The 27,902-nt window shown below is 37.3% G+C and overlaps 1 protein-coding gene across 1 annotated transcript in view; it reads left to right on the top strand.

Moving 5' to 3' along the window:
* LOC122808528 overlaps positions 1–27,902 on the top strand; it is a 525,331-nt gene that overhangs the window by 289,383 nt on the left and 208,046 nt on the right. The window lies entirely within an intron of this gene.

Raw genomic sequence — 27,902 nt, 5'->3', positions numbered from 1 at the left:
TGGTATTAAGCTGGGCATTTTAGGGGGTGAAGTTGGCACTGAATCGATCTGCCAGGATATTGGCAAGATCCTTGGGATCAGTATATTTAATGCCATTCTGTGGTAGCTCAGAACAGATCTGAGCATTGCCATTTAGATTCTTGACATAACTATAGAATGCCTTGTGGTTGTCCTTGGCAATTTTATTTTCATGACTAGCTTTGGAGGATTTTATGAGGGATCTCAGCTTCTTACTGAGGCTGGTAAGGGAGTATTTTGCATCCTGGGATTTTCCTCTTTTTTTGCAACAATTTATTCCTTCTGTTGTATAGTTTGTTTATGACAGGAGACCACCAGATTGGCTGCTTTTTTTTGGAGGAGAGCATCTTGTTTCTATTTGGAATGGCACGATTCATGCATGAGTGGATGTGCTCGTGCAGTGCCTTAGTGTAGGATTCAACAGTTGAACTTCCAGTTCCCATCTGCATGGGTGTCATGAAGTTTGCCACTTCTGACTTGAGTAGCATGAAATTAGATTTGGAGATGTTTTTTATGGAGGTTTCCCTACTGGGGGTGGGTGTGGAATGTGGACATCAAGGGTGATTAGCTTATGGTCAGACCTGACCAACAAGGGGGTGACTACTGGCATGGAGCATTGATCTCCCATGTTGGTAATTACCAGGTCTAGGATATTTGAGCCCCTGGTGGGACTATGATTAGTTAATCCAGGGTACTGGAATTTATGAATTCCAAGAACCGTTGGGCTAAGGTGTTGGTGCCCAAATAGTTTTCCCAATTAATGGCAGGGCAATTGAATGGCAGGGTAGAGTATCATATAACTGATTTTTTTCCAGTTAAAAGCATTCTATAGAGTCTCATTGCTCCCCTATCTGTTTAAAATGTTCATTTAGTGTCTCACTGCTGTTTTTCTGCAGTAATGAACATTTCTGTCTTGTTTTCTGCTTAAAATAGTGTAGCCAGTAGCTGTAGCATAGTCCCAGTTCAGGTTTGCTGTCTCTGGGCCTTTTTGTTTGTTTGCAGTGGCTATTTGTTTTGAGCACGTGTGCCAGGCCATCTTGGATTAGCAGAAGCCTTTCTTTACTTTAGTGAAAGGATTCTCTTGATTGGCCACCTGCTGGTAAAGGTTGGCTGGTCTAGGGCTTGGAGTAAGTACTCATTGTTCCTTTTGAGCTTTTTTTAAAGTTGTTTCAAGCTGTACCTTCTAATATTTAGGCCCTGCGTTTGAGACAAATTATTTTTATTCACACTGAGCTGAATGGAGATGGAGCACAGACCACAACTCTGATCTGTAATATATAACAATAGGTTTTCTTTTTTGCTTATTTGCACTAGTTATTGCTTATTCTAACCATACATAGCACTTTTTTATTAGTGCCACCTACTATGTTTTACTGTATTTTATTGCTATAAACTAATCTGCACTATTGTACTGAAATTGTCTGCCTTACATGGCCTGTTAAATCATTTTTTTTTACTTTCACACTGTTTGTAAAGCTTTTTTAGCTAGTTTTGCTGTGTGAAAGGTATTAACTGGAAATTATCTCCATTTGTTAAGCATCTGTTGGTTCTGATTTCCTGCCAAGCATGCATCATATAAGTGATTTGTTTGCAGTTAAAAGCAGTGGCGGTTGGTGAATTCAAATCAAAGGGGGGCTGCAGGAGACAGCTGAATGGGTGGGGTCAATGGGAAGGGGTGCAGCCAACTACAAAGGGGAGGAGCTATGCTCAAAACCACAGAAACTAAATATACTGCCCTGGGTGCCAAACTGTCATTGAGAGTCCAATCAAGACAAAATGAAGTGTAGAAGAATAAAAATATTTCAATGCATTGGCTGCATGACAGCTTAATATCTAGATGGAAACAAAAAAGGTTGTAAGGCATGAAATAATAAATTACTTTTTTTAAAATACAGTAATGGAATGCCAGTCAAAATCAAGTATAAGAAAAACAAGCAGCACTCAACTCAAACCACTTCTTGCACTGCAGTTCTAATTATAATTTATATTCAGCTTTATTAAAGTACCAGGTAACGTGCTGAAAGTAGAAATTTCTGATGCCCCCACTTGTAAAAATGTTCCTTATCCAAAAAAAGACCACTTGTTTCATGGGGAAAACATGATCAAAGTAAAAAATGAAAAGCAAACAAGAAATAAGCTCAAGATACATTGCTTAAAAGGATTACTGTACAGGTTATGGACCACACGATTAGCATTCTGTTTATGGGTAAAGCCTATAGAGATGACTGGAAGTCTCCAAGTGTAATGAGACTCTTAAAATAATGTAATCCTGTCCTTTATTACAAATACTGGCATATGCATTTCAGTACCCAAGGCTTATACATTATCTAGTTAAGTATTCTCTACATGGCAACAGAAAGGCTTTCAATGTTGGCATTTCTTTAACAGTATGCTTATTAAAGCTTACTTGCATCTTGCAATCTCAGTCAAGCTTACCTGATGGTCATTAAAGTATTGCTACTTAAACACAGAGCAACAGGCACTTTGAGTAATAAGCATAAATCAACAGTACAAAAAATATGACAGAAACCAGACCATTCTGTAAAGATCAAGGACGGATGAAAAGCCACTCTAGTACTTGTGTCTACCTTGGATGGGGGGGATACTCTGCACATTTACACTGCATAACTACTCCTTGCCTTGCTTCGACAAATCCAGAGTCACTACATGGGGAGTGGGGTGCAACAAGTTTGTCACAATTTGAAATGTCTCTGGCTGACTTGTGATGGCCCTGACACATTTATCATACCTCTCAACCTCAGAGCAAGAAATCTGGACAAAGCCATACAAAGAAATGGGACAAAGGCCCAAAAATAAGGACAATTTTTAAAAGATTGCTCTTATAAACTTAGAAAGATAATAGAGGTCTTGCATTAGTATGAATTTTCTGAATGGTATGAAATCTGAAACTCAAATGTCTGTCATTATTTTTTAACTTTAGTCTTTAATGATTTGTCACTAATTTGCCAAAAAAAACACAATTTTATGAAAAATGGACCGAAAATGTGATGTAAAAATATAAAATAGCAACACAATACAGCTGGGAACCTGTCAAAGAAGGGACACTTTAATATTAGTACTGCTAACTTGAGCAGCTGACAAAATAAAGGAATCTACATGCATTTCTGAAATAAAAGTAATCTAACTGATTATTACAGTTATTTCTTAATTATAAACCCTCCATGCTTTCTTCCAAAATTGCTATTTTGTGGAGGGATCATTAGGGGAAGAGCAACATTTTGAGCCAAAATCAGGGACAGTTGAGAGGTTTGGCTATGCCTAATTCTATAAAGCAATTTATTTGCATGTACCTCTTAACCTGTTAATGCAATAAATCTGGACAAGGCCAAATATATTGGGGGAACATATAAACAGTACTAAAAATTGCTCTTGTATAAACTGAGACAGCTGATAGAACAGGTCTTACATTAGCATGCATTTTTATGAAGGTTATGAAGTCTGAAACTCAGTGTGTCATTATTTAGTGACTTAATTCCTAAATGATTTGCCAGAAAACCACAAATTTCATGAGGAACAAACCAAAAATAAGAAGCAAAAAATCTATTAATTCTTTGAAAATCTGGACAGTTGGGAGGTATGGTTCAGCTGGGGCTGCCTAAGTTTGCCGCCCTTCCCCCTCACAAAACCATGGTCGAATGGAGCCTCCCGCTGCAGCCATTCCAATGATCCATTACTTGGCTATTTCACTCCATTTACCATAAACACTAATGTGCATACTGATTTATTTCTATGATGATTTGAACTTCATTTGAAAATTTTATTTTGCATTTTACAGCACAAACTCAAAGACATCTGCTAAACAAACTTGGCATTAAAACTTCTCTGCTATTGAAACTCACATTCATTGAAACAACATTGAAACCCACATTCAAAGAAAATACATTTTACCCGTGGCAGATAAAGATTAATTCTGGGCTGTTTTCAAATCATAAGCCCCTTTCATATGAAACGTACATGTGCTCTTTGATACACCTTCCTATTGCTTTGAACATTTTTTCCAGTAAACAATGAAACAAAATGCATGCACCAATGACAAAACTGCCCAGTTCAGAACATTTCCATCATAAGTCTACTCAAACTTCTACAGTCCACCATTATCAGTAAATATGCACAATCTCTGAAGTAGTAAAAAAGTCATCTAAATAATTCCACGTTAAATAAATCTGTAATGAAGAGGTTGCTGCTAGCAATCACCTCTATATTTCATGGTTTCATTGAAAAATAAAGCGTCTGATGCCCCTGAGGAATAAATTGCCTAAATTACATTAAAAGTAAGCTAGTAATATTGCAATAGGAAATGGATGGCAAACTGATAACAGGTTCATAGTTAGTATCTTAACTTTCAGTATGGCAGCATTCACCCCTTATGAGAGTAGAACCAACAACCTTCTGCATCAAAAGCAAGTACACAACCTGTTGTGCTATTAGCAATGTGAGCTGATTTAGCATAATCAGCACTAAACTTCTCTTCCCCTGCATCTCTCAGCTCCTTGTAAAATCTACTCAATACTCAACTGCATCTCAACTTCGCAGCACAAGAAATCTGGAAAAAGCCAAATTTATTGGGGTGGGTCAAAAGGGCAAAAACCAGGGACACATTAAACATTGCTTGTATAATCTTGGAAAGCTGCTAGAATAAAACGCTGTGTTACCACCATACATTTTACTGCCAAGGTCCCTGTGCAAAAGAGTCAGAACAACATACCACTATGCCAAATCACCTGCTTTGTGAAAGAAAAATGCTGTGTTACTACCATACATTTTACTGCCAAGGTCCCTGTGCAAAACAGTCAGAGCAACATACCACTACGCCATATCAGCTGCTTTGTGAAAGAGAGGAAGACTGAAACTTAAATGGCTATCATTTAATGAATTCAGTTTTCACCATAGCTGTCAACCTCTTAGCAGAAAACACCTGGACAAACCCAGTAATGAGGGAATACAGCCCTCAAACATATTCAGTGAATTCAGTTCTTGCCATAGCTGTCAACCTTAGCACAAAAAACCTGGACAAAGCCAATAACAGGGTAATACAGTCCCAAAAATAAGGACAAATTTCAAATAGTCATCTTATAAACTTAGAAAATTGCTATAATAAAAGGTTGTGTTACTATATATGTATTGCTAGAATAAAAAGTTTTTGACTATGTATTTTCTGAAGAATATGAAGTCTGAAATTCAAATGCCTGTCAATTTTACTTCTGACGAAACAAAAACAATTTTCAGCAGAGGCCCAGGGAGAAATACTGTAGACACATGTCTTTGTAAAATGGCAGGACACCAGAGCAAATTCACACAAACACAAGGATAAGATGCATACTCCACACAGAAGGCACCCCAGCCAAGAATCAAACCAGAAAACCTATAGCTGTGAGGCAACAATACTGCCACTGCACCATCAAATATGTAAGGAATTAAACATTCAGAAACCTGAAGTCTGAAATTCAAATGCCTGTCAATTTTATTTAACATTTGTTAATCAGGACAATCTGACTTGGAACAAAAAAACAAATTTCAGCAGAGGACCAGGAAGAAATAATGCAGACATGTCTTTGTAACATGGGAGGACACAAAAGCAAACCCACACAAACACAGGGAGAAGATACAGACCCCACAAAGAAGGCTCCCCAGCCAAGAATCAAACCTGAGAACCTGCAGCTGTGAGGCAACAATGCTACCACTGCACTATCAAATATCAAGCATTGCAACATTTACAAACCACTGATATTATGAGGAACAGATCAGATCAAATATGAGGCAAAAATCTGCAATTTTTTTGCAAATGGTGGTGGGTAGGGAATTCAGGTCTTTAACACCTGCATGCAAGGTACAGGGTTCAAGCCTGAGGTATTCCCTACCACACCACCATGAGTCTAACCACCAGTGTATTGCACCTGGGGCATTTTCTCACACACACACACACACACACACACATACACACACACACACACACACACACACACACACACACACACACACACACACACACACACACACACACACACACACACACACCTAGAAAACCACCATACATCCAAATCCCTGTCCACACACTTGCCTGTAGTAGATCTTGTAGCAAACCACCATAAATCCAAATCCCTTTCCACACATACATCCGAGTAAGCTACGAAAACCTGCGCAAATCCACACCAGACCCCGCCTGTCATGAGATCTTCCCCGGACAAGACTGCAGCAAACTCCAGACTGCTGATGTTGCAGTCCGACCCCGACGCGTTTTCCCAGGACAGTCTATGCAGTTTAAAACTGCATAGACTTCTGGGAGCTCCGTTCTTCATGTTTCCCAGTCAGAACTGCTGCTGAGACACTCTGCGCATGCTCCAGACTGTCTCAGCAGCAGTCCGGACTAGTGCATGTGCAAAAGTCCGCGATTTTTAAAATTTCTTTTCTCTTTTCATTTTCTTTTTATTTCTTTACATTTTCTTTATTTTACAGTTGAGGGGGCTGCAGTCCAATAGCATGGGCCATCCCTGGTTAAAAGCATTCTCTAGAGTCTCCTTGCTCCTTTATCTGTTTAAAACCTTCATTTAGTGCTGTTTTTCTGCTGTGATAAGCACTTCTGTAGTGCTTTCTGGCTAAAATAGTGTAGCTAGTAGCTGTAGCAAAGTTGCAGTTCAGGTTTACTGTCTGTGGGCCTGTTTGCTTGCAGTGGCTGTTTGTTTTGAGGACAAGTTCCAGGCCATCTTGGATTAGCAGAAGACTTTCTTCACTTTAGTGAGAGGATTGTGTTGATTGGCCCTAGCTGGTTTGGATGGTCATGGGTTTGGTGTAAGCACTCATTGGTGCTTTTGAGCTTTTTCATAAGTTGTTTCAGGTTATACCTTCTGGTATTTAGGCCCTGCCTTTGAGATGAATTCTGTTTATTCACACTGAGCTGAACTGAAGAGGGACACTGGCCACAACTCTGATATGTGATATAAAACAATAAGTATCCTTCTTTTTGCTTATTTTACTAGTTATTGCTTAGTTTAACCATTTATAGCACTTTTGTATTCTCTGCTACCTATCTTTTTACTGTATTTTATTGCTGTAAACTAACCTGCACTATTGTAATGAAATTGTCTGCTTTGCAGGGCCTTTTAAATCACTTTTGTTACTGACACACTGTCTGTAAAGCTTGTTTAGCTAGTTTCACTGTGTCAAAGGTATTAACTTGAAATCTTCAACATTTGTTAAGCATCTGTTTGTTTGTTCTCATTTCCTGCCAAGAAGTATGTCATATAACTGATTTGTTTGCAGTTAAAAGAGCTCTCTGGAGTCTCCTTGCTCTTTTATCTGTTTAAAACTTAATGTATCACTGCTGTTTTTCCTCCTGTGATAAACATCTCCATAGTGTTTCCTGCCTAAAATAGTGTAACTAGTAGCTGTAGCATAGTCCAGTTCAGGTTTGCTGCCTCTGGGCCTGTTTATTTGCAGTGGCTATTTGTTCTGAACACATGGCTCAAGTCATCTTGGATTAGCAGAAGCCTTTCTTCCCTTTAGTGAGAGGATTGTGTTGATTGGTCCCTGGCTGGTAAAATGTGGCTGGTCTAGGGTTTGGAGGAAGCACTCATTGGTCCTTTTGAGCTTTTTTTTAAGTTGTTTTTGGTTGTACCTTCTGGTATTTAGGCCCTGCCTTAGAGATGAATTGAGTTTATTCACTCTAAGCTAAACTGAAGAGGGCCACTGACCACAACTCTGATCTGGGATATATAGCAATAAGTATCCTGTTTTTTGCTTATTTTTACTAGTCCTTCCCCTACACATAAAAACCGGTGTTCCCCAAAGATCCATATTTGGACCTGTACTTTTTAATATCTTTACAAACTCACTCTATTCCGCTTGCCCTCAATCCACTATCGTCTAATATGCTGATGACTCTACAGTCATCACTATTGCAAATTCTCCCTCTGAACTCCTATCAACTATCCAGACATCCTTCAACTCTGCTGAGACTTGGCTTAAAAAACACCAGCTTATCCTCTTGGCATCATCATAGACGACCAACTAAAATTTGATCTACATATTAACAATTGCATCAGGAAAACCAATCAGAAGCTAGGGCTTCTGTACAGAAATAGCATATTCCTCACCACTGAAGCTAGGCATATTCTAATCCATGCCTAGCTTCCTCCTTGTCTAACTTACTGCTCCCAAATACTTACTAATCTAAACTCATCTCTACTTACCAAACTAGAAACAACCTATCACAAGTTAGCCAGATTTATAGCCCAACACCCATATAAATCTCATCACTGCCTCTCCCTTAAATTCCTAAACTGGCTTGACCTACCTCACCTGCTACTCCAATCTCAACTACAAATGATCCACTCCATTCTATATCAACCATCTTTCTGCCCAGCTCTATCATCTCTCATCTCGCATTACTCTCCAACCAGATATCTCACAAGTGCAACCCAAGACTTACTAAAGGTTCACAAACCAAAAACCAAAACTGTCAGCAACTTATATACTTACCACCCCTCTATTGCATAGAACAAACTCCCTCTAGAAATAAGAAACCTGACAAACCCAAAACATTTAAAATAGCCACCAAAGATCACTTTAAAAAACACTGGACCTGCTTCTGCTCACACCCTCCCTGACCAAAATCCTCCCTTTTTAGCTTCAAAATAACCAGTTTAGGTCTTTACTCAACCTACTTCCTTTACTATTACTCAAACCCCTTTACTAAGCTGCATGCAGGCCAAAAAAAAAAAAATCTCACTTCTAATTAGCATATTCATGTCAAACCACTACTTCTTACACTTCACGCTTAAATTGTTGTCATCCGACTTGCTTACATATTATATAACTTGAAAATTATTGCAATGATGATTGTATACCTAAATAATTCTTGGCTTATTCTTTTCTCAAATATTGAATTGTAATGATGTTTGTATATCTAAATAATTCTTGATTATTCTTTTTCTCTAATATTGAATGTCTAATTACTATTGTTAATTGTCCTGTATATGTGGCTGGAGCTTTTCTCCCTGGGCCTCAGATGAAAAAGGGCTTTTGCTCAGTTAGACACTCCTGGTCAACAAATGTAAAATAAAATAAATTAAGTTATTGCTTAGTCTAACCATTTATAGTCTCTGCTGCCTACTATTTTTACAGCATTTTATTGCTATAAACTAATCTGCACTATTATACTGAAATTGTATGCCTTACAGGACCTGTGAAATCACATTTGTTACGGTCACACTGTTTGTAAAGCTTTTTTTAGCTAGTTTCGCTGTGTGAAAGGTATTTAAGTGGAAGTTCTCTCCATTTGTTAAGCATTTGTTTGTTATGATTTCCTGCCAAGGAGTGCATCATATAACTGATTTGTTTGCAGTTAAAAGCATTCTCTAGAGTCTCCCTCCTCCTTTAATTGTTTAAAACTTTAATTTAGTGCCTCACTGCTGTTTTTCTCCTGTGATAAACATTTCTGTTGTGTTTTCTGCCTAAAATGGTGTAGCTGTAGCATAGTCCCAGTTCAAGTTTGCTGTCACTGGGCATGTTTATTTGTTTGCCGTGGCTGTTTGTCCTGAGGACAAGTTCCAGGGCATCTAGGATTAGCAGAAGCCTTTCTTCACTTTAGTGAGAGGTTTCTGTTGATTGACCACTGGATTCTAAAGGTTGGCTGGTCTAGGGCTTGGAGTAAGCACTCATTGGTCCTTTTGAGCTTTGTTTAAAGTTGTTTCAGGGTGTATCTTCTGGTATTTAGGCCCTGTTTTCAGAGGACTTATATTCACACTGAGCTGAATGGAAGAGGGGCACTGACCACAACACTGAGCTTTGATATATAACAATAAGTATCCTGTTTTTTTTATTTTATTTTGGTTTGTTTTCTTTTTTTTTGCTTATTGTTACTAGTTATTCCTTATTCTAACCATTTGTATCACTTTTTATTGTCTGCTACCTGCTATTTTTTACTGCATTTTATTGCTATAAACTAATCTGCACTATTGCACTGAAACTGTCTGCCTTACATGGTCTGTTCAGTCACTTTTGTTACTGCCATACTGTTTGTAAAGATTTTTTAGCTAGTTTCACTGTATAAAGGTATTAACTGGAAGTGTTCACCATTTGTTATGCATCTGTTTGTTCTGATTTCCTGGCAAGGAGTGTATCAACTGATTTGTTTGCAGTAACAAGCATTCTCTAGAGCTTTCTTGCTCCTTTATCTGTTTAAAACTTTCATTTAGTGTCTCACTGCTGTTTTTCTGCTATGATAACCATTTCTGCAGTGTTTTCCACCTAAATTGGTGTAGCTGGTAATTGTAGCATATTCTCAATTCAGGTTTGCTGTCTCTGGGCTTGTTTGTTTCCAGTGGTTGTTTGTTCTGAGCACATGTTCCAGGCCATCTTGGATTAGCAGAAAACTTTTTTAGGTTCATAGTTTCATAGGTGTGTACTACGCAAATGACCCTGGAGCCTTTACAAGCCTAGCCCATAGAAGTGCCTTGGCATTGTGCTGCCCGATATTAGTTCCAAGTACCTTTATCAAGTAGATCCACTAGAGTGATTCCCCAGGGTGAATGTTCTATTTCCCATCCGCTCATCAAGATTTTTCTTGAAGAGGGTCGGTGTGGTGCTCTGTATGAGATGTATGGGAAGTCTATTGCAGAGCATGGGCAGTCTCTGGGTTATGAACCTGTCCCTCCAGCATTTTCTGTTGATTGTGGTAATGAATTTGAGGTCTCTGGAACATGTGGTGTGGAGGGATTTTGGTTTCTTTAGATGTAGCATTTCTGACAGAGCAGGGTCAGACATGGCTTTGTAAGTCAAGTAGAGACTTCATAGATATGAGACAGAGAATAGCTGGAGTTTTTTTGATTCTGTCCATGTAGGACATGTGTTTAAGGCTTAGGATCCTCTTTGTGAGGTATTTTTATGGCCTTTCCAGCTATTGCATGTGTCTAGTGAGGTACATGCCAAATGAGGCATTATACTCAATGATTTGGCCTAAGGAGGGAAGAGTAGAGAGAGACGATGACCTTTCTTCCTGGATGCAAAACCCTTGATAATGAGATGTGCCACATAGGACTTTCTGACCACACTGGCAATGAGGTAGTCGAAGGAGAGTTTGCTGTCAACCTGTGCCCCCAGATTTCTTATAACGTCTTCAGTGTTCATCGGGCTTCCATTGATGTGGTAACTAGTGGGAACTGAGTTTTTACCAAAGGGGATGACAATGCACTTTTTGGCATTTAGCTTAAGACCATGGTTTCGACACTAGTCATTGGTATCAGTAAGGCCTTTCTGTAGGATGTCTACATCACTTGGAGTTAATAATGGTTCCCAGCTTGCAGTCATCTAGGACGTTGGTCAGCCAGAGTCTCACCATGTTGGTCTAGACTTCAGAGAAGTAGATGTTACACAGAAGAGGACCCAGGACCGATCCCTGTGGAACTCCACTAGTGACTGGTCAGCAGTATGACTTGGAGCCCACTATTTTCACACTGTGGTTTCTATCTGTGAGCCAATTTGTGACCCACCTAGTGATATAGGGGTTGATGAATAGTTTGGTCACTTTAGTGAGAGTGTTAAAGTTTGGCTGGTCTAGGGTTTGGAGTAAGGACTCATTGGTCCTTTTGAGCTTGTTTTTAAGTTGCTTCAGGTTGTAACTTCTGGTAATTAGGCCCTGATTTTGAGATGAATTCTGTTTATTCACACTGAGCTGAATGGAGGAGGGGCACTGACCACAACTCTGATCTGTGATATATAACAAGTATCCTGCATTTTTGCTTATTTTTACTAGTTATTGCTCATTCTTACAATTTATAACACTTTTTATTGTCTGCTGCCTACTATTTGTTACTCTATTTTATTGCTATAAACTAATCTGCACTACTGTACTGAAACTGTCTGCCTTACAGGGCCTGTTAAATCACTTTTGTTACTGTTGTCACACTGTTTGTAAAGCTTTTTCAGCTAGTTTCACAGTGTGAAAGGTATTAACTAGACATGTTCTCCATTTCTTATCTATCTGTTTGTTTGATTTCCTGCCATGGAGAGTATCATAAACTGTAACTGATTTTTTTGCAGTTAAAAGCATTCTTTAGAGTTGCCTTGCTCTTTTATCTCTTTAAAACTTTCATTTAGTGTCTCACTGCTGTTTTCCTCCTGTGATGATCATTTCTGTTGTGTTTTCTGCCTACAATATAATGTAACTAGTAGCTGTAGCATAGTCCCAGTTCAGTTTGCTGTCTCTAGGCCTGTTTGTATGTTAGCAGTGGCTGTTTGTTCTCAGGGGAAGATCCAGGCCATCTTGGATCAACAGAAGCTTTTCTTCACTTTAGTGAGAGGATTCTGTGGATTGGCCACTAGATGGTAAAGGTTGGCTGGTCTATGGCTTGCAATAAGCACTCATTTGCCTTTTGAGCTTTTTTTTAAGTTGTTTCAGGTTGTACTTTCTTGTGTTTAGGCCCTGCCTTTCAGAGGAATTCTGTTTATTCACACTGAGCTGAACTGAGGAGGTGCACTTGGTACAACTATGATCTGTGATATATAACAATACATACCCTGGTTTTGGTTATTTTTATTAGTTATTGCTTATTCTAACTATTCATAGCACTTTTTTATTGTCTGCTACCTATTATTTTTTACTGTATTTTATTACTATAAACTAATCTGCACTATTGTATTGAAATTGTCTGTCTTACATGGCCTGTTAAATCACTTGTGTTACTGTTACATTGTTTGTAAATCTTTTTTAACTAGTTTACTGTGTGAAAGGTATTAACTGGAAAATTTCTCCATTTGTTAAGAATCTGTTTGTTCTGATTTTCTGCCAAGGAGTGTATTATATAATGGATTTGTTTCATTATGTCATCATTATGTCGCAAACATTTCCCCCCCCCCTTACCTTTATTATATAATGAAATAATGTTTAAATGCTTAAATGTGTATGTTTGGACTTGTTATTCTTGTAGTTCATAATACTCTTATTTGTTTAGTGACTTTATACTTAAAATGGGGATTTACTTTTGTGTATTTTTACCCATTGTACTCTCATTCATTTCATTTTAATGTTTTAACCTTATTCTTGTTCTTGCAAGTGAATTGTGTATATTACTGAATGGGTGTATAACTAGGAAGAGGAAATGACAAATGCTTTGTGATCAGGAAATGAGGTCATTCGGATTGTAGCAGGGGAGGGGCACAATTTGAATTTGAAATTGCCTTTATAACACAGGCTGGTTTCTTGTGTAGAACCATTTGTCTGAAGAAGTTTTTGTATGGTGAAAGGACGAAAAGCAGTATTTTTGTACCGTGTTGCTTAATGTTTTAATAAACTTCTGGCCCTGCTTGGTCCAGTTTGGTTTTAGTTCTACCTTTTGTCCACTATTTATATTTGGATGCTTGAACGTGGCAATTGTTTGGATAACCTTTGAACAAGAAAGGACTTATTTATTCCAGAGCTGCATAGCGGGATTTACCATTCTTCACCAGTGTGTGTCAACTTACCAGCACCATCCTGAATTGGAGAACTTTGTGAGTTTGTGTATGCGTTCCCAAGTTTGTTGTTTCCAGTTAAAGCCAGTCTTTAGATTCACCTTGCTCCCCTATCTGTTTAAAACCTTCATTTAGTGTCTCACTGCTATTTTTCTGCTGTGATAAACATTTCTGCCTAAAATAGTGTAGCTAGTAGCTGTAGCATAGTCCCATTTCAGGTTTGCTGTGTCTGGGCCTGTTTGTTTGCAGTGTCTGTTTTTTTCTGAGCACATGTTCCAGGCCATCATGGATTAGCAGAAGCCTTTCTTCACTTTATTAAGACATTGATTGGCCACTGGCTGGTAAAGATTTGTTTGGTCTAGGGCTTGGAGTGAGGACTCATTGGTCCTTTTCAGGTTTTTTTAAGTTGTTTCAGGTTGTACATTTTGGTATTTAGGGCCTGCCTTTGAGTGGAATTCTGTTTATTCACACTGAGCTGAATGGAGTAGGAGCACTGACCACAACTCTGATCTATGATATATAAGAATAAGTATCCTACTTATTTCCTTAATTTTGCTAGTGTTGCTTATTCTAACCATTTATAACACTTTTTATTGTCTGCTGCCTACTATTTTTTTACTGTATTTTATTGTCATAAACTGCACTATTGTACTGAAACTATCTGCCTTACAAGGCCTGTCAAATCACTTTTTGTTACTGTCACACAGTTTGGAAAGCTTTTCTAGCTAGTTACCTGTGTGAAAGGTATTAACTGGAAAATTTCTCCATTTGTTAAGCATCTGTTTGTTCTGATTTCCTGCCAAGGTGTGCATCATATAACTGATTTGTTTGTAGTTAGATATATTTTCTAGAGTCTCCTTGCTCCTTTATCTGTTTAAAACTTTTATTCTGTGTCTCACTGCTGTTTTTTTCTGCTGTGATAAACATTTCTGTAGTGTTTTCTGCCTAAAATAATGTAGTTTGTAGCTGAAGCATAGTCCCAGTTCAGGTTTGCTGTCTCTGGGCCTGCTTGTTTGTAGTGGCTGTTTGTTCTGAGCACATGATCCAGGTCATCTTGTATTAGCAGAAGCCTTTCTTCACTTTAGTGAGAGGATTGTGTTGATTGCTCACTGTCTGGTAAAGGTTGGCTGGTATAGGGCTTGGAGTAAAGACTAATTGGTCCTTTTGAGCTTTTTTTAAAGTTGTTTCAGATTATACCTACTAGTATTTAGGCCCTGTCTTTGAAAGGAATTCTGTTTATTCACACTGAGCTGAATGGAAGAGAGGCACTGACGACAACTCTGATCTGTGATGTATAACAATAAGTATCCTGTGTGTTTGCTTATTTTTACTAGTTATTGCTTATTCTAATCATTTATAGCACTTTTGTATTGTCTGCTGCCTACGATATTTTACAGTATTTTATGGCTATAAACTAATCTGCACTATTGTACTGGAATTCCTTGCCTTGCAGGGCATCTTAAATCACTTTTGTTACTGACACACTGTAAAGCTTTTTTTAGCTAGTTTCACTGCGTGAAAGGTATTAACTGGAAATTTTCTCCATTTGTTAATTATCCATAGAATGTATCATATAACTGATTTGTTTGCAGTTAAAATCATTCTCTGGAGTCTCTCTGCTCTTTTATCTGTTTAAAACTTTAATTTAGTATCTCACTGCTGTTTTTCTGATGTGATAAACATTTGTGTAGTGTTTTCTGCATAAAATTGTGTAGCTAGTAGCTGTGGCATAGTCTCAGTTCAGGTTTGCGGTCTCTGGGCCTGTTTGTTTGCAGTGGCTGTTTTTTCTGAGCACATCTTCCAGGCCATTGTGGAATAGCAGAAGCCTTTCTACACTTAGTGAAAAGATTGTGTTGACTGACCACTTGCTGGTAACGGTTGGCTGGTCTAGGGCTTAGAGTAAACACTCTTTGGTCCTTTAGAGCTTTTTTATGTTGTTTCAAGTTGTACTGTCTGGTATTTAGGCCCTGCCTTTAAGCTGAATTCTGTTTATTCACACTGGGCTGAACAGAGGAGGGGCAGTCACTACAAGTCTCATCTGTGATATATAACAATAAGCATCCTGTGTGTTTGCTTATTTTTACTAGTTATTGCTTATTCTAAGCATTTATAGCACTTCTGCTGCCTACTATTTTTTAATGTATTTTATTGCTATAAATTAATTTGTACTGTTGTACTGAAATTGTCTGCCTTACAGGGCCTGTTAAATCACTTTTGTTATTGACACACTGTTTGTAAAGCATTTTTATGTAGTTTTACTGTGTGAAAGGTATTAACTGGAAACTTTCTCCATTTGTTAACCATCTGTTTGTTCTGATTTCCTGCCAAGGAGTGTATCAGATAACTGATTTGTTTGCAGTTAAAAGCATTCTCTAGTCTCCTTGCTCCTTTATCTATTTAAAACTTTCATTTAGCATGTCCCTGCTGTTTTTTTTTTCTGTGGTAAACATTTATGTAGTGTTTTCTGTCTGAAATAGTGTAGCTAGTAGCTGTAGCCTAGTCCCAGATCAGGTTTGCTGTCTCTTGGCCTGTTTGTATGTTTGCAGTGGCTATTTGTCCTGAGCACATGTTCCAGGCCATCATGGATTAGCAGAAGCCTTTCTTCACTTTAGTGAGAGGATTGTGTTGATTGGCTATAGGCTGGTAAAGTTTGGCTAGTCTAGGGCTCAAGTAAGCACCCATTGGTCCTTTTGAGCTTTTTTTAAGTTATTTCAGGTTGTATATTCTGGTATTTAGGCCTTGCATTTGAGAATAATTCTGTTTATTCACAGTGAGATGAATAGAGAAGGGGCACTGACCACAACTCTGATCTGTGTTATATAACAATAAGTATTCTGTTTCCTACTTATTTTTACTAATTATTGCTTATTGTAACAATTTATAGCACGTGTTATTCTCTTGCCTATTTCTTTTACTGTATTTTATTGCTGTAAGCTAATCTGCACTTTTATATTAAAATTGTCTGCCTTTTAAGGCCTGTTAAATCCATTTTGTTACTGTCACACTGTATGCAAAGCTTTTTTAGCTAGTTTCGCTGTGGAAAAGGTATTAACTGGAAACTCTCTCTATTTTTTAAGCATCTGTTTGTTTGTTCTGATTTCCCGCCAAGGAGTATATCATATAACTTATTTGTTTGCAGTTAAAAGTATTTTCTAGAGTCTCCTTACTCCTTTATCTGTTTAAAACGTTCATTATGTGGCTCACTGCTGTTTTTCTGCTGTGATAAACATGTCTGTAGTGTTTCCTGCCTAAAATAGTGTACCTAGTCCTGTAGCATAGTCCGAGTTCAGGTTTGCTGTCTCTAGGCCTGCTTTGTTTGTTTGCAGTGGCTGTTTGTTCTGACCACATGCTCCAGGCCATCTTGGATTAGCAGAAGCCTTTCTTCACTTTAGTGAGAGGATTGTGTTGATTGGCCACAGGCTGGTAATGTTTTTTTAAAGTTGTTTTAGGTTGTACCTTTTGGTATTTAGGCCCTGCCTTTGAGCTGAATTCTGTTTATTCACAGTGAGGTGAAGGGAGCAGGGGGATTGACCATACGTCTGATCTGTGATATATAACAAGTATCCTGTTTTTTTTTTTTGCTTGTTTTTACTAGTTATTGCTTATTCTAACCATTTATAGCACATTTTATTCTCTGCTGCATATTTTCTACTGTATTTTATTGCTATATTATTACTATAAACTAATCTGCACTATTGTACTGAAATTGTCTGCCTTACAGCACTTTTTTGTAAAGCATTTTTAGCTAGCTCACTGTGTAAAAGGTATTAACTGGAAATTTTCTCCATTTAAGCATCTGTTTGTTTGTCCTGATTTCCTGCCAAAGGGTGTATCATAACTGATTTGTTTGCAGTTAAAAGCATTCTGTAGAGCCTTCTTGCTCCTTTATCTGTTTGAAACTTTCATTCTGTGTCTCACTGCTGTTTTTCTGCTGTTATAAACATTTCTGTAGTGTTTTCTGCTGAAATAGTGTAGCTAGTAGCTGTAGCATAGTCCCAGTTCAGGTTTGCTGTCTCTGGGCCTGTTTGTTTGCATTGGCTGTTTGTTTTTAGCACATGTTCCAGGCCTTCATGGATTAGCAGAAGCCTTTCTTCATTTTAGTAAGAGGATTGGGTTGATTGGCCACAGGCTGGTAATGTTTGGCTGGTCTAGGGCTCGAGTAAGCACTCATTTCTCCTTTTGAGCTTTTTATAAAGTTGTTTCAGGTTGTACCTTCTGGTATTTACACCCTGCCTTTGAGATGAATTCTGTTTATTCACACTGATCTGAATGGAGGAGGGGCACTGACCACAACTCTGATCTGTGATATATAGCTATAAGTATCCTGTTTTCTTTTTTTTTTTTGCTTATTTTTGTTAATAGTGTAACCATTCATAGCACTTCATAATTCTCTGTTGCCTACTATTTTTTTACTGCAGTTTTTTGCTATAAACTAATCTGTTCTATTATACTGACATTATCTACCTTTTAAGGCCTGTTAAATCACTTTTTTTACTGTCACATTGTTTGGAAAGCTTTTTAGCTAGTTTCACTGTGTGAAAGGTATTAACTAGAAATTTTCTCCATTTAAGTATCTGTCTGTTCTTATTTCCTGCCAAGGAATGCATCATATATCTGATTTGTCTGCAGTTAAAAGCATTATCTAGAGTCTTCTTGCTCCTTTATCTGTTTAAAACTTTCATTTAGTATGTCACTGTTATTTTTTTCTGCTGTGGTAAACATTTCTGCAGTGTTTCACCTAAAATGTAGCTAGTAGCTGTAGCATAGTCCCAGTTCAGGTTTGCTACCTGTTTGGTTTGTTTGCAGTGGCTGTTTGTTCTGAGCACATATTCCAGGTCATCATGGATTAGCAGAAGCCTTTCTTCATTTTACTGAAGGATTGTGTTGATTTGGCCACTGGCTGGTAAAGGTTGGCTGGTCTAAACTTGGATTAAGCACTTCTTGGTCCTTTTGAGATTTTTGTTAAAGTTGTTTCAGGTTCGGCCTTTTGGTATTTAGGCCCTGTGTTTGAGAGGAATTCTATTTATTCATACTGAGCTGAATGGAGGAGGGGCACTGACCACAACTCTGATTTGTGATATATAACAATAAGTATTGTGTGTTTTTGCTTATTTTTGCTAGTTATTACTTATTCTAACCATTTATAGAACTTTTTTATTGTCTGCTGCCTACTATGTTTTACTGTATTTTATTGCCATAAACTAATCTGCAATATTGTACTGAAAGATGGCCTTGAACATGTGCTCAGAAACAGCCACTGCAGGGCTTAGCACCTCAGGAAGAAGAGGAAATAGGTGGAGTTGAAAATGTATGAGAGCCCATCAAAACATCATGTGTAAGGACTACAAAACAGATACACAGTTGAGCCAAGTATGGAAATAAGATACACAAAAAAAGCTGGTGGTGGAATACAGAAGTCCAGGAAGTCATCAAAATAAAGGTGTAAGGAAAAAGTAGGAGATAGAAAATACAGATCAGGCTAGGAAGGAATATTTTTGAGCTAACGAATAAGCTAAGAATTTAAATAGCAAAGAACAAGGCATCAGAGGCACTATACAGACTTCTGGAATGTGAATCAGTGGATGGCACTTAAAATTTTATCAGGTTGCAAGCCAAGACAGAATGATAAAGAAGACAGTCATACATCCATGATAAGGGATGCTAGCAACAACCTGCTCAGCAGTTCACAGGACATCAAAGGCAGACAAGGAGTACTTCCAGCAACTTCTGAATAAAGACCCCCCCCCCCCAAGATGCTGTAATGCCTTAGACACACCCATGGTGAAAGAAGAGTAGGAACCATACCTCTCAAATTTGTAGTGCTAGAAATCTGGACTAAGGGAAAATAATGGGGGTCAAAGGCCCAAAAATAGGGACAGATTTTAAATATTGCTCCTATAAACTTAGAAGATTGTTGTGCACTTTTTGAAGGATATGAAGCCTAAAATGCAAATATCTGTCATTTAGTGACCTCAATCCTCAGTGACTTGCAAGAAAAACATGAATGTTATAAGGAACAGACTAAACATATGAGGCAAAAATCTGGAAATTCTGCAACAGTCTGGACAGTTGAGAGGTATGGTATGAAACCACCCTTGAAGAAGTAAGTGTAGCACTAAGGAAAATGAAGTCAGGGACAGCAGCAGGATCAGATGAGGTCACTGCAGATATGATCAAGTTGTTGAGTGAGATAGGGGATGAAATGGATCCTGATGGTGTTCATAGCAATATGGAGAGAAATGCATATGTCAGTTGACTCTGGAATAATCATACTAGTGCCAGTGTTCAAGAACAAATGGTAATTCATAACTCTGGGCAGTATAGAGGTAAAAACTCCTTTCACACTGCATGAAAGTTCTGGAGATGGTGATTGATAAATACACAGAGTAGTAGCAAGTAAGATGGGAAATGAACATTTAAGTTTCAAATCAGGGTGCAGCACAACCTACTAATGTTTGCAGTAAGAGTGCAATTGGGTATTCCTAGACTTGGAAAGAGCATATGAAAAGGTCCCAAGAAAGCTGCTTTTGGTAGTTCTGCAATTGTTCAAAGTTCCAGAAACATAAGTAGAATTAGTGCAGGGTATGTACAAGGACCCAGTGACTCGGGTATGAATGGCATTTGGTCTTACAGAGGAGTTCCCAGTGGAAGAGGGTGTGCATAAGAGTTCAGCTCTGAAACCATTGCTGTTCATAATGGTGAAGGACTATATTAGCAAACAAGTTGGTGGGGACAGGTCAAAAAAGCTACTCTATGCAGATAATATGGTATTACATTCAGACACTGGGTAAGAACTTCAGCAAAGGGTAGGGCAAAGGAATACAAAACTGAAGGCACATGGGATGAAATTGAGAAAAGATAAGGGAGTTGTTATGGCAGCAAATGGGGGAAATCAGAAGAAGCTGAGCATTGACACAGAAATGAAAATAATGGAACAGGTTAACAGCTTAAAGTATCTGGGAGGAGTAGTTGAGGAGAAAGGAATTCTGTACGAGGAGGTCAAGGCTAGAATCAGAGGGGCTGCAGCCAACTGGCACAGAGAGTTAGGGGTAATGTATGACAGATGAATGTCATGAAGCTGAAACATAAGGTGTACAAAACAGTAATCCAAACAATACTACTATATGGTTCAGAAACTTGGGCAGTAAAAACAGAGTAATTGAAGAAGCTAAAGGTGATGGTGATGAAGTGTCTAAGACAGATGGTAGGATGCACATTGTAGGAGAGATGAAGAAATGAGGGCATAACAGCAAAAGCCAAAGTAGCTCCAATTACAGAAAAGGTCAAAGAGAACAGATTAAAGTGGTTCAGACACATGCAGGAAAGCAGAAGACAAGCTGATGAAGAATATTTTGGACAGACAGGAGGAAGGCAAGAGAAAATGAGTGTCCAGCAAAGTGGTGGATGGATTGTGCAAGAAAAGACTTGCAACAGTCAGGCATGAGTGTCAAAGAAGACAGAGTGGCATTGAATAGGGAGCAAAGGCAATATGTGACACAACACCCCAAGTCCTTGTGGAAAATGGAAAAAAGGAGGCTGATGATGATAATGATGATTGTAGTACAGATGGCTAGAAATATTTCTTTAAAGTTGGGATGGGCATTCTTGAGTATTTTAGGGTTAGAATAGTGGAAGAGAGCTATGGAAAATAAGCTGGGAGAGATCTGAGAGATGCTAGTGGAAGATGGTAGATTGGTGAGGATGAGATAATAGTTGAGGTATGTTTTATCAGTATAACTTCTGGTGGAGATGCTACACGTGAAAGGATGATGATGAGTAAAGTGATACAAGAGAGAAACAGCATGTTATTGTTGTGAGATTATTATAGTATGGTGTGGCAAGTTAGGAAATAGATGAAATAAAGAGTACAGAGTGGATTAATTGTGAAGGTTGAGGGAGACAGGTGAAATTGAAGTGAGTGGGACTGATATAAGAAGAAATGTTTATAACAGGAAAATTCAGTTGGAGTATGGATAGGTAGAAGATTACTGGAGGAGGCATTACAGGTATAAGTTTCAACGAATAATGAATATGAGCAGAGAAAACAGGCAGAATATGTTTTATTAATGAAATAGTGAATGCTTTCATCTTGTGCAATTCCAAAACTTCATCAGACAATGCTATTACTAACTGACTCATTCATCAAGCACATGATCAATGGCATCAGCCTCATAAATATTCATAAATATTGATAAATATTCATAAATTACATCATAAATAAACCATTTGGGGTAATGGATGTGTATGATTATAATACCAGGATGAATGAGAGTTTGGAGATGGATACATATGAGGAAGTCTCCATTAATCTGGCAAACATTGCTTATTGGAAGGTTAGCTTATTACTTCATGACATGTTTTTGGAGAACAGAATTACTTTGGATATTTATAATTATTTAGTAATGAATTTTCCTACCACCCAACCATTTTTGGTGCCCCCAAAATCCACAAGGCCATAAAAAAATCCACCTATGAGGCCTATTGTTGACGGTCGTAATTCCATTCCTTTTGCATGTGCCAGATATCTAGATAATAAGTTAAAGGTGTATATGCAGCAAGAAATTCAGATTTGTAAGGACTCCTAGCGTTTTTTAGAATTAATGAATATGGTTGAATATGATGAGCAAGCATACTTTCTTACTGCTGATGTTAAGGACTTGTTTTCAGTTATCCCTCATGAGGAAGGGAGAACTATGATTAGTGAATTTCTAGTTACTAAAGGTGTACCACAAGATTATATCAATTTGCATGTCGACCTTTTTGAAATAGTTCGAAAAACAGCCACCAGGTACCAAGAGAAACTAGTAAGACAATCCAAGTGTTTTTTTTTCTGCAGGCAAGGTTTTAACATGAATATTCATGAGGACTAATGATGTTTTAAATTGGATGTTTTTTATTGGATAATTAACCTCCTAAAGGATTATAAATAGCATTAATTGTTCTCTGACCCACATCTGATGAAGTGATTCAAACGAAAACGCTGGTTTTAATGTGTGTGTTTATGTGCTTTTGTGCTTAAATTAAAGTTGGATTTTGAAAGAATTCTGGCTGAGTTCAAAATGGCCGCTGTTCTGTGAGCACTGCTATCACCTAGGTCTCGATATACCCTGGATTGAAACAAACCCAGAAGGCAATGCAGAATTAATAATACAGAAATAACTGTAGATATTTACTGCTAATATCATCCAGCAAACAAGAGGAAGACAAAGTGACAGATTCAGCTCAGAAACAGCAGGATTAACTAAGATTTCTGAATAACAGCTTAAGCAATGTGCTACTAAGGCCCTGCATCTGACTGCAAGATTAGTAAAACACTATACAGCAAGATGTCAAAAGAGGAAAATAATATGGAAACAACAACAACTAAGACCAAATTCTCAGTACTAGCCTCACCTGAGAAAGACACAACTTCCAAAAGACAACTAAACAAACTGACAACTCTAAACATACAAATAAATCCAAGACAGACCAGCCAGCTAATCTGGAAGACATAAAATCTGCCTTATTACCTATCCAGCAAGCATTAAAGGACTTATCATTACAATTTCAAACCTTTGGTGACTCATTCAGCCAAATAATATCCAGAATGGAAAAATCTGAGTCCAAAATAATAGAAAATGAAATAAAAATAGACTCTATTTCTCATAAAACTGATGCCCATGACAAAGAAATACAAAACTTACAAGCAAAATCAACAGACCTGGAAGCAAGATCTCGAAGGAACAATATCATCATCAGAGGAATACCTGAAACTGTACTTCATAACAATCTAATACCAACAATCAAGCAAATAATAAATTCCCTCCTAGAGGAATCTGAAGAAATGCAGCAAATAACAATAGAGAGAGCCCATAGAGCCCTGAGGGAAATGCAAACATCACTGAAACCAAGACCTGTCTATATTAAAATATTAAACTACCAAGATGTAAATAAAATCATACTGGCAGCAAAGAAAAAAGGCACACTCACCTGGAATAATAATAAAATTTCCTTTGCTCAAGACCTCCCAATACAAATAAGACAAGCAAGACAACTACTATCTCCATACTGCAGGTTCCTAATAGAAAAAAATATCAAATTCCAGATGAAATATCCAAATCAGTTAATCTTTTACATCAAAGAGGTCAAATACATGGTTGCTAACCCCAAAGAGGCAAAAGAGACATTCCTGACTGTTTTCAAGCAAATTCCACCTTCAGAAGTGAAATAAATCCAGAAAAAAAAGATAAAGGTCCCTTGGATGAAAAAATGACCCCATTCATGAGCACTCTAGCTGGGATCCAACTCTGAAATCTTCTCCTTGCTGTCTAGGCCCTTGGGTCATTGATGTGAGCCATGAGGAACACAGGAAAGGAAAGTACAGCCTGGGTGGGAACCAAAAATGAACTGCTGTTTCCGATGCACGAATATAGGAAGGAAGTTCCCATCTCAGATATTGGCTTGCAAATTCAGTCCCCCTAGGCTTTTGATGGCTTCATTAAGAACAGTCAGACAAAATGGATTTCAGCAAGCTCCAAAGAATTTTACTGCCTGAAAAATGAAAATTGATCTGCACCAGCTAAAAGAAGAAAGCTGCACCATAGATGTCAACCAACCTGCAAGCAAAACCTTGAAGAAATAAGGTACTGTTAAACTGAACCATTCACTAAAACAGTACACCCAGTACTGTGTAGGTGAATGAAACTCAAGCCTTAAATAATAGGCAAGAAATAAACTGTCAGAATTATGCTAGCTCATAGATTAATATTGGGGAAAAAAAGGGAAAAAATTGTTAAATGTTTTATGTAAATACTAGAAATGTGTTAAAAGATCCTGGAGAGAAGTAATCTCAGGAAATTAGTAAAATAACCGAACAATCCTGGGATAATGTAAATATAGCCTTAATATGTCAACTATAGCAGAAGGACTGTTTGGCTAAGCTGTTTTTCTTTCTTTTTTTTTTTTGTCTCTCTATACTTCCTACTTCTGTTAAATAGGTGCCAAGTATATATTTTATAACCCATACAGATTGATGTGGAAAAGCATCACTATAGGCACCAAAGAGGGCCGAAACCTGAATAAGTAAAGGGGAGGAAAAAGAAGTCAAATGAGAGAAAAATGTAAAAATGACAAGATTGATTGTTTAACAATATTACTATGGTACACATATTGCTATAATTTACTGAGGAATGTATATTAATATGCTGTTTTAAAAATACTATTAGAAAGAATTAGTCACAAGACAAAAACAATACATGATGTACCTTAAATGCAATACCATCACTGTATAAATAATATGTTGGAAGAGGCTAGGGATATTAAGTAGCAGTGTTTGTTGAGGGAACTAGTTTGTTCAGCTTTGTCCACATTGTTTATAGTAACACAGGGGGATACTATGGAGTAAATCTATATCTAAAAAGAAAACACATTCCAAGATTAGACGTAAGGTAAACCATATAATGAACCTTCATCCTCCCCCCCTGATTATTCCTGGTCCAGGAATATAGTGGTTAGGCACAGTGTAGGGACGGGGATAAATAGATGCTTTCCTAAACCATCACACAGTAACACATACAAAACTAACAAAACCAAACTAATATACATGGCATATCTAAGGAATACACCTAATAAATAAATGTGGGAAATAGAATCATGGAATGTTAAAGGGCTCCAAAACAAGAAGAAAAGAAAACTATTCTTACACCTTACATTAAAACCACAGCCAACCTCATACTAATACAAGAAACGCACTTGACTGCAGATCAATGGGCAGAAATTAGCAGAAAGAAATGGATAAGTCAAATCATAGCTTCAGAGGGGAAACAAACAGTGCTGGGGCTGCCATAATAATTAAAAACAATTTAAGGAAAAATACTTAAAACCAAAGCTGACAAGGAGGGAAGATGGTGCTATGTAACATTTAATAGTCCTACAATACCAAAACCTATAATGGTACTTAATGTTTATGCACCCTGTAATAACCAACAACACTTTTTTATGTCATTATACCCAACCTTAAACCAATTTAAAGATCACTACCTAGTGATTGGAGGTGACTGGAATACATATCAAAACCCAGAAAAGGATAAATCTAATCTGACCAAATCACATAATAAACAAGCCACATTAGCCCTTAATGAACTCAAAACAAGATTTCAAACTATATGACCCTTTTAAATATGGGAACAGTGCAGATAAAACAGGGAAATTCACATTCTATTCGCAATGCCACAAAATGTGGTCAAGGATAGACTTCTTAATCTCTGACATATTCATTAACATGGACCCAACAATGACTATACATACCAGGTTCTTTTCAGATCACTCCAAAATCACACTGAACATTAACTGGGACAAAAAGATATATTTAGAGAATAGGGGTCATAATTGGTCATTAAACCCTAATTTACTTTCCAAAATGGATGTAATAAAAGAAACAGAGGCAATACTAAAAATAGCTCTTACAAATATCACTAACTCCTAAGTACCAACTGACCTAGAATAGGCTGCAACCAAAGCACAAATCAGAGGATTGTTTATCAAAAAAGCAGCATACTATAAAAAAATACAACTGAAAGAGGAGCATATACTGAAAGGGAAAATAGAGCATCTTGAAAAAGAACTAATAAATAACCCTAAGAACCAAACAGTAGCAGAACTTTTAAAACTGCAAAGGGATCTATATATGTTAGAAACCAGGAACCTATCTTTCTATGAAGCCAGAATGTTAGCCACTTACGCAGAAAAAGCTCAAATACCATCTAGAGCTCTGGCCAGAATTATCTGCCAACACAAAAATGCCTCCAATATATCAGAAATAAACTGCATAGACAAAAACTACACAAAAAATGAAGACATTATTAAACATTTGAACAAATATACTCTCAAATATATGGAGCACAAATACTACAAACCTCAAAGGAAGATAGAACTCTTTTTTTCTTCAAAAACTGAAATTCCCTAAACTCAATTTAGACCAGCAAAAAAAACTAACTGAGCTGATATCCATCAGTGAAATTATTACAACAATCAAACACTTAAAAGTGCATAAGGCTCCGGGTCCGGATGGACTCGCATCAGAATTTTACAAAGCATTTTCCCCCTTGATAGCCAAACTACTATACTATACACTGAATTACATAATAAACTATAAAATAAATGATATCCACTTTAATGCCTCTAAAACTATATTTATATTAAAAGAACACACAGACCCCAAAAACCCCGACAGCTACAGACCCATCTCCCTCTTAAATATAGATACTAAATTATTTACCTCTATACTTGCAAACAGAATGAAAAATCTGATAGAAAAAATCCTTTCCCCAGAACAATCCGGTTTTACACCACATAGACAGACTAGTGACAATACATTAACATTAGATGCACTAATATCCTATGCTAACCGATACAATATCAACATCTACACAATGGTAGTGGATGCCCACAAGGCATTTGATAGGGTTAATCTAGAATTCTTACTCCAAACACTACCCTACTTTAATATACCCAATAACTTCATTCAGATCATCCAAACACTCTATAGCAACCCATACACATCTCTGTATATAAATAAAACTTGGTCAAATATGATCCTAATAAAAAATGGAACAAGACAAGGATGCCCACTATCACCCTTCCTGTTTAACCTATACCTAGAACCACTCTTTCTATACATTAAACAAAATATATATCACAATCCTTCATCAATACAGAACTTCAAAATATACCTTACTGCATTTGCAGATGATCTGAAAATATACTGCACTACAACAAATTCAGATATAAACAAAATAATAGCTGCAATTGAACATTTCTAGACTATGTCTAACTACAAACTAAACCTTAATAAAACTAATATTTTCCCCCTAAAAACACCCAAACTCATCTTACTAATATCATTGTTAAACACAATAAAAATTAAAGAAGAAACTAAATACCTGGGAATCACCTTTTTCCAGATTAACAAAGACTTCTACCAACACAATGTAAACCTTAAATGGCAAAATATAATGCAAGACTGCAAAAGATGGAACAACATAAAACTACCATTCTTGGCCAAAGTATCAATAATCAAAATGAACATTTTACCTAGATTAATGTATATATTCATGACATCACAGACAACAATACATAATAAATTCTTCAAACAAATTCATACCTTCCTAGCAAAATTTATATGGGAACCCAAAAAAAACAGAATCTCCTATCCAAAATTAACACTCCCAAAAGCAAAGGAGGACTAAATCTACCAGATTTTAAAATGTACTACTCGATCATTAACACTAACAGAATATTGAGAATAGCTGAACATAACCCGTCAATGGAAAATTGGTCTCCTCTCTGGGTGACAATATATTATAGATATATTAAAGCTCTAGGTTTCAATCCCAAAGCACTTCCATTCCTGAAGCAGAAAGAAATACAAACTTATAACA

The sequence above is a fragment of the Protopterus annectens genome, chromosome 8.part0 (assembly GCF_019279795.1).
Source record: "Protopterus annectens isolate FY-2018-M chromosome 8.part0, PAN1.0, whole genome shotgun sequence".
Taxonomy (NCBI): domain Eukaryota; kingdom Metazoa; phylum Chordata; order Ceratodontiformes; family Protopteridae; genus Protopterus; species Protopterus annectens.
The sequence above is the reverse complement of the archived record's forward strand: the minus strand, read 5'-3'. Positions and strand labels throughout refer to the sequence as shown.